Source organism: Panthera onca, chromosome E2 (genome assembly GCF_046562875.1).
Source record: "Panthera onca isolate mPanOnc1 chromosome E2, mPanOnc1 haplotype 2, whole genome shotgun sequence".
NCBI lineage: Eukaryota > Metazoa > Chordata > Mammalia > Carnivora > Felidae > Panthera > Panthera onca.
The window spans coordinates 38274546-38283076 of NC_138353.1; the positions used below are offsets into that span (position 1 = coordinate 38274546).

The following is an 8531-nucleotide window of genomic DNA, read 5'->3' on the forward strand; positions in this document are numbered from 1 at the left end:
AGTGGGATTTATACCCGGGATGAAGGGCTGGTTCAATATCTGCAAAACAATTAATGTGATTCATCACATCAATAAAAGAAAGGACAAGAACCACATGATCCTCTCAACAGATGCAGATAAAGCATTTGACAAAATACAGCATCCTTTCTTGATAAAAGCCCTCAATAAAGTAGGGATAGAAGGATCATACCTCGAGATCATAAAAGCCATATACTAATGACCCAATGCTAATAACATCCTCAATGGGGAAAAAATGAGAGCTTTCTCCCTAAGGTCAGGAACAAGATAGGGACGTCCCCTCTTGCCACTGTTAGTCAACACAGTATTGGAAATCTTAGTCTCAGCAATCAGACAACACACAGCAATAAAAGGCATCCAAATCAGCCAGGAGGAGGTCAAATTTTCACTCTTTGCAGATGACACAATACTCTATATGGAAAACACGAAAGATTCCACCAAAAAAACTGCTAGAACTGACCCATGAATTCAGCAAAGTTGCAGGATATAAAATCAATGCACACAAATTGGTTGTATGCCTACACACCAACAATGAAGCAACAGAAATGAAATCAAGGAATTGATCCCATTTATAATTGCACCAAAACCCATAAAATACCTAGGAATAAATCTAACCAAAGAGGTGAAAAATCTATACCCTGAAAAGTATAGAAAGTGTATGAAAGAAATTGAAGAAGACACAAAAAAAATGGAAAAAGATTCCATGCCCCTGGATAGGAAGAACAAATATTGTTAAAATGTCAATACTACCCAAAGCAATCTACATATTCAATGCAATACCTATCAAAATAGCACCAGAATTCTTCACAGAGCTAGAATTAACAATCCTGAATTTTGTATGGAACCAGAAAAGACCCCGAATAGCCAAAGAAATCTTTAAAAAGAAAACCGAAGCTGGAGGCATCACAATCCCGGACTTCAAGCTGTGTTACAAAGCTGTTATCATCAAGACAATATGGTACTGGCACAAAAGCAGACACTCAGATCAATGGAACAGAACAGAGAACCCAGAAATGGACCCACAAACGTATGGCCAACTCATCTTTGACAAAACAGGAGAGAATATCCAATGGAATAAAGACGGTCTCTTCAGCAAATGGTGCTAGGAAAACTGGACAGCGACATGCAGAAGAATGAACCTGGACCACTTTCTTATACCATACACAAAAATAAACTCAAAACGGATGAAAGGCCTAAATGTAACACAGGAAGCCATCAAAATCCTTGAGGACAAAGCAGGCAAAAACCTCTTTGACCTTGGCCACAGCAAATTCTTACTTGACATGTCTCCAGACGCAAGGGAAACAAAGGCGAAAATGAACTACTGGGACCTCATCAAAATAAAAGTCCTCTGCACAGCAAAGGAAACAATCAGCAAAACTAAAAGCCAGCCAACAGAATGGGAGATGTTTGCAAATGACTTATCAGATAAAGGGTTAGTATACAAAATCTATAAAGAACTTATCAAACTCAACACCCAAAAAACAAATAATCCAGTGAAGAAATGGGCAAAAGACATGAATAGATACTTCTCCAAGGAAGACTTCCAGATGGCCAACCGACATATGAAAACATGCTCAACATCTCTCATCATCAGGGAAATACAAATCAAAACCACACGGAGATACCACCTCACTCCTGTCAGAATGGCTAACATTAACAACTCAGGCAACAACAAATGTGGGCAAGGATGTGGAGAAAGAGGATCTCTTTTGCACTGCTGGTGGGAATGGAAGCTGGTGCAGCCACTCTGGAAAACAGTATGGAGGTTTCTCAAAAAATTAAAAATAAAACTACCCTACAACCCAGCAGTTGCACTACTAGGTATTTATCCAAGGGATATAGGTATGCTGTTTTGAAGGGACACTGCACCCCCATGTTTATAGCAGCACCAGCAACAATAGCCAAAGTATGGAAAGAGCCCAAATGTCCATCGATGGATGAATGGATAAAGATGTGGTGTGTGTGTGTGTGTGTATATATATATATATATATATATATATATTCAGTGTGTATATACAGTGTGTGTGTGTGTATATATATGTATAGATAGATAGATAGATAGATAGATACAGTGAATATTACACAGCAATGAAAAAAAAATGAAATGTTGCCATTTGGAGCTACGTGGATGGAACTAGAGGGTATTATGCTAAGTGAAATTAGAGAAAGACAAATATCATAGGACTTCACTCATATGAGCACTTTAAGATACAAAACAGATGAATATAAGTGAAGGGAAGCAAAAATAATATAAAAAGAGGGAGGGGGACAAAACATAAGAGACTCTTAAATATGGAGAACAAATAGAGGGTTTTTGGAGGGGTTGTTGGAGGGGGGATGGGCTAAATGGGTAAGGGGCTTAAGGAATCTATTCCTGAAATCATTGTTGCACCATGTGCTAACTAACTTGGATGTAAATTATAAACAATAGATTTAATTTTAAAAAAGGAAAAAAAAAAGAAATTCTTTACCACATAGAATTGTCATGTCTTAAAGAAGATTAAGAAATTACTTATATATTGACTGAGATTAAAGATGAAGTGCAGAGAAAATACTTCTCCAGAAGTACTTTGGAGAAAATAAAATTGGAGGGAGATTAAATATGTGATCTGTGCTTAGTATCTCCTAATTCTGTTAGGGTGTGTGTGTGTTATCTATTAATTAGAATTCAATTCATATCCACAGTGATTGAGTAAATGCATGGATCCAGGGAATTTAGTCAGTGATTATGGTAAAAGATAGAGAATAAAACCATCACCCTTGTTTTCTTGAGGCTCAGGATCTGAGGGGAGGCAGGGGAAATCCACTAGGCATAAATATTAGTTAAGTGATATTTTCTTAGGAGCACCTGGATGGCTCAGATGGCTAAATGTCTAACTTTGGCTCAGGTCATGATCTCGCCATCTGTGGGCTCAAGCCCCATGTCAGGCTCTGTACTGACAGCTCAGAGCCTGGAACCTGCTTTGGATTCTGTGTCTCCCACTCTCTCTGCTCCTTCCCTGCTTGTCTCTGTCTCTCTCTCTTTCGAAAATAAACATTAATTTTTTTAAGTAATATTTTCTTGTAATCTTTGTCTAGACAGAGGTTTATGCTACTTAAGCTAATTAGGAATGATGGTCACGAAGATTTTCAAGTATCTACATTATAGCCCATGGGAGACCATCTGAGGATCAGTAGTAGACAACTTCCTAGTAGAGACCTTCTCAAAGTCTTTACATTGGTCTGGCCAATGCTTAATAGTTTCATAACTAGAAGAGCTTAAGTTTGTCTTTGAGATCTCAACTAAGACTTGTTTTCTTTATTTTTGAAATTCTTGTGCTGGTTTCATCATTTTCAAAACGTAGAGCCCCAAATTTTGGCCAAAAATGTACAAGATGACATCAACTTTTCTCACTATTAGTTTTACAAATCACGTGATTCAGGTGGTGTCTGACAGATCTTTCCCTTCAAAGATACGGAAAGATATCTTTCACAATTAAAGGTTATACTATGGTGTGATAGTTTGAAGAGTTTACAATTAAGGGGGTTTAGTATGAGGCTATACAGTGGAAGATTATAAATATTCTCTTTCCCAAAAAGATTTCATTTAAGCATATAACACTGATAATCATTGCCTACATAATTATTACATTGGCAATTGCACAATGATGATTTTAAAAATTTTATCATCCCTTATACAGTTACTAGCTCGCATTCTTATCCCTGAGAAAAGTTTACTCATTTTCACCTCCCTTCCTCCTTCTCTTCCCTCTTTCTTCCTTTCTTCCTCCCTCCCTCCCTCCCTTCCTTCCTTCTATTTAAAAAATTAACACAGTTCAAATCACTATGTCTGGTTCATTTCTGCTCCTTACTCCTTCACTGCCAAAACTTGGAGCAGAGAGTGCCTCAGATTCTCTGCTTTCTTTTTGTCTGTGATAAACACAATATAAAATTTCTACTGCATCAAGCTTTAAATTTCACATTATCCTATTTACTTGACCTTGACAGATTTGGCATCCTTTCTCCTGGCTGTGAGCAGAAAGTTCTTGATTTCCTCAAGGTTATGAGGCATAACTACAAAGCCTGCAGGAGAGCATGTGACCTGCAGGAAGCAAAGGGATGGAAATGAAAGAGACTGCCAATATTTGTCTCCTGGCAGTTAAACCTTCCCTTGAAAGAACTGAACATTTTGGGTAAGTAATTTTGAACATTGCTATATATTATTGTTGATGACAAGTTGTCCAAGATTTGGACAGTAGTAGCCTCTCATACCAATCTCTATGTCCTTGTTTTTTCTATATATTCTAGGTAACTGAGGTTCTCTGTGCTCTAATTATGCTAAAGGGATGAGTTTTGTGAGGCTGTGTTTGCTTTTTTGCCTTTTTTCTACCTTTTTTTAATGAGAATATAACTTCTGGAATTTCAAATTTCTTTTATGGTTCCCATTACCTCAGCTACTTAGAATTTCTTGAGTCTGATAGTTTTGCTAGGTTATCTCTCAGAGTTGATAATTCCAGATCAATTTTTCCACATACACAGTATACTTTTAAATATACATATTCAGATCTGCTTTTGCAACTCCCAAATTTTCTTGGATTACAGCTTTAAATATTAGTTCTCATCTACAGTTTTGTTTTTTCTTCTTCAAGGATGGATCATCCTCAGCAATCTTTTTTGTGTTTTTATTCATTTTTGAGAGAGAAAGAAAGAGACAGAGTGCAAGAGGGGGAGGGGCAGAGAGAGAGGGAGACACAGAGACACAAAATCTGAAGCAGGTTCCAGGCTCTGAGCTGTGAGCAGAGAGCCTGATGCAGGGCTTGAACCCAAGAGTGGTGAGATCATGACCTGAGCCAAAGTAGGTTGCTCGACTGACTGAGCCACCCAAGCACCCCATCCCAACAATCTTTTACCTCCATCACTATTTGGTTGCTTTAGCTAATTTCATCTAATTTCTTTTGTGAAATTTTCAGTTGTTTCTATTGGAAAACAGGCATGATTGTGATTTTTCTTTAGTTATAAATTGTTACGTATTTTTCTCTGTCTTTAATTTTTGTTTTCTACATTTGGTTAATTTTCATTTTGCATCTTTCTTTTTTTGTCCATTTCTGAGTCTATAAATCTGTCACTTGAGGTTGTTTTCTTTCTACTGTAAAGACATACTGAAAGATATTTAGTTCAATTTGACATATTATGGTATAGTTTACTTCTGTTTTGAGGTGGAATATTTTTAGGGAGGTGATTTATCATCAACTGAAATATTTTCTAGTAGTCAATGTTCTTATACTAAATTTACACAGTATATCTGATTAGACAGCCTTTATTCATTTTCAAGTGTTTTATATTATCCTGCACAAGTAATAACAGGTGATTTTATACTCACAGAGTGGAGTTTGAGTAACTCACTAGGTTTCTCAGTTTAAAAGTGTCTCTTTTGGCACAGTGAAGTATGGGCCATTAAGAAATAACACTCTTTGGAGGAGAAGCTAGTATTTCTTCTGATTTTGTGGTTTCCTCTCTCCTTCTGCTCTTTTCCCTCTCTCTCTTTCTTTCTCTCTCTCCTCACCACCAAGTTTGCAAATAAGCCTCTGGCTCCCAAACCCAATTCTTCCTGATACTGTTCTTCTGTTCTTTGGACACATTTTATAGCTACTTTCTTTTAACTTCACAATATCAAGTATCACGACCCACTGATCAGGTGTGTTCTTATTTCCCCTTTCAGTGTAGAACTCTTCCCCGCCCCCCTTTTTAACTCTTAAGGTGACTTATGTCAGTGTTCTATAGTGGCGGACATAGGCTAGCTTCTCCTATTTTATAGTCTCTAACTGGCTCTGTTTCAGTATGAAGTGTGGAGCTAAATTTGCTGGTGTTTTATATGTATTTTCTTAATTATTATCACTTGAGGACTGTAGAATTCTCTGTACTGTAGTTATGTGTCAAGTATGGGTGATGTATTATTTTATTTGATCTTTCCTGTCAATGGTATGTTTTTTTGGAGGAAATATGAAGAGATTCTGATTGAAGAAATCTCTGTTATCCCACAGTTTCCAGTAAGTCCCTTTTTCACTTAATTTTTACTATAGACAGCCTAAGTAATGAGCTAGAATATTGAGGATGACACCATTTTTTAGTCAACATAATGACAGAATATATGTTAATTCAGTAGTTTAGTCTATGCCTAGGGAAATGAGCCCACCTCACTCATGGTGTAGAGACTGACCACTGCATAAGTTCTAACACAAGGTTTAAAATGAGCAGAGGTGCCATAGGTGAATCAGGAGAGCTTTTCCACATAAGGACTCAGGTTTAAGGGTGTCTACTACATTAGAGTGCATGTTAAAGTATTTGAGCAAAAGACACAGAATCTAAAACCAAGAGATTATACAGTTTTCCTTTCATATCACTGTTGACAAAGGAACTTTCTGTGTCCAGCAGACCCGAGTCCAATTTTATAATTATCAGATACCCTTTTCTTGAAATTTAGTACTGATTAAATATAAATGTCTTAATAATTATGGGAAAATAGCAATGGCTGAGACTTTACCTAAATATCATTGTCCATTATTTTTCCTCGCTGATGGCCTTCTTTGACTTCTTTTAATGTCTTTCCTCCTAGCCATTTCCAACTATATCCCAACACCAGTATAAATCCCAGGTGAGTTTTAGTAAGTGCTCTCAGAGACCAATGGGTAACTTCCTAGGTGCTCACTTACCAAGATTTTTGCATGGAAGAGAGGATACTGGAAATGCTAGGTTGTTCATCATAGCCTCCAATTAATTCATAGTCTAAAACACTCCTTTAAGTTGTCATATCTGTGAAGCTCCTTTCCTCAAGTAAAACCAGATGGCGTAATGCATCTATCCAAACCAACCCATTAGCTTCAGTGTTTTGTTCTGTTTCTGTTTTTTGGCAATGTCACTTTCATCCCACCTTTTGAAATTGTGATTCATTCTCTCTGGCTTTGCAATGCCTTTCAGATTATATTCTGAGTACTGTCTTACTCATTAAAACATTTGTCTCCTCACTATAAATCATGACTTGGCTTTCCCTCTAGCTAACTTGTCTTAATGTATCTTGGATAAATTCTGTGTATGTTTAGATCTGGACAAACATACAACTATGTCACTGAGATGAACTGCCACTAAGATAATTCTGTTTTCCAGTGGGAACTAAAAAACAATTGATGGCTTCAAAATTCATTAAGTATTTATTGAATACCTGACATGTAACAATGTATTGTGGTGAAGATATGATGGTAAACAAGAATGACATTCTCTCTCCTTTCACAGAGAATTTAGTTTTATGAGATAGAGAAGCAAGTCAAAGTTGTCTTTTTTTTTTCTTTCTTTCCCATAAAATAAGTAATGCTATTAAAAGGAATTCCAGGATATCAGGGGAAAATCTATGCATATATAATGAGATGGAAGGGGATCTCTAACTAGTTAGAGAGAATATAAATGGAGACCAAAGAATGTGCTGAAGTTGTAACTTTAAAGGATTGAGAATTTTATCAAGTTGTCTTACCCACTTCCAACTAATTGAGCTATTCCAGCTTAGGGTCCAAGTAAGAGCACAACAGAGAAAATCCATCCCTATGGTGTACTACCCAAATTCTTAATCAAAACAAAGTAACCAGTGTAACAAAACAGTCATTCCTTTATGCACTAAATGTGGAATATCTTGTAACACAGCAATAGTTAACTGTAACAAAACTCAGTTATCTGGGAGTGATAGGACACTACAATAAAAATTTACAACTTGTGGCACTGACTTTAAAATGGTGGATGGAGGCCAGAATTTTCTTAAGAAGCCTGTTGAGGAGGTCCTGAAAGACAATGAGGGAAAAGTTTCTGGAGACTGGAGGAAAAAAAAAAGGAAGAAAGAAAAAGAAAAACGAGAGACACTACCTATGTAATAGCAGAATGTTTGGCAACACTGTAGCCTGAGAAAATATGGAAAAGAGAAAGAGTGCCCAATTGACTCACGGATCTGGCTAGGAAATTTATAGGCAAAACATTAAAACATGGCAATTGGCTTCTTCAAGCTCACTATGTTAAAATATGACAAGAGAAAAATGAACTAAAGAAAGACTGTTGATTTTTTTAGGACAATTTAGAGAAATCATAAAGCAATAAGAACTTGTGTTCTAAAATAAAACTTTTAACCCCCAGCAAAATATTCACAAAGTTAAAGAAAAATGTAGTTGAGCGACTGTTACAGGCATCCTTTTGTATGTAGTGGATAGGTGAGCAAAGAAGCCGACTTGTGTATTCCAAACACAGCAAAGATAATAAAAATAACCAAGTAATCCAGCTGACAGTCAGAAATGAAGTCCCAAACATAGACTCAGTTTATCAAAGCAAGCTGTCTCTGGAAATTTGCGTCACCCTAGTTGAGGATTCCAGTCACTATGGAGCACAGATAAGACACCTCCCCCATGCTCTGCCTGGGTCCTAAACCACAAAATCATAAGCACGCTAAGATGGTTGCTTTATGGGATACCTGGGTGGCTCAGATGGTTAAGCATCCAACC

The 8531-nt window shown here is 36.9% G+C and overlaps 1 pseudogene; it reads right to left on the reverse strand.

The window, feature by feature from the left end:
* Nucleotides 1-3868: 3868 nt before the first annotated feature.
* Nucleotides 3869-4072, reverse strand: LOC132691343 (large ribosomal subunit protein eL38 pseudogene; annotated as a pseudogene).
* Between the last annotated feature and the right edge of the window lie 4459 nt (nucleotides 4073-8531).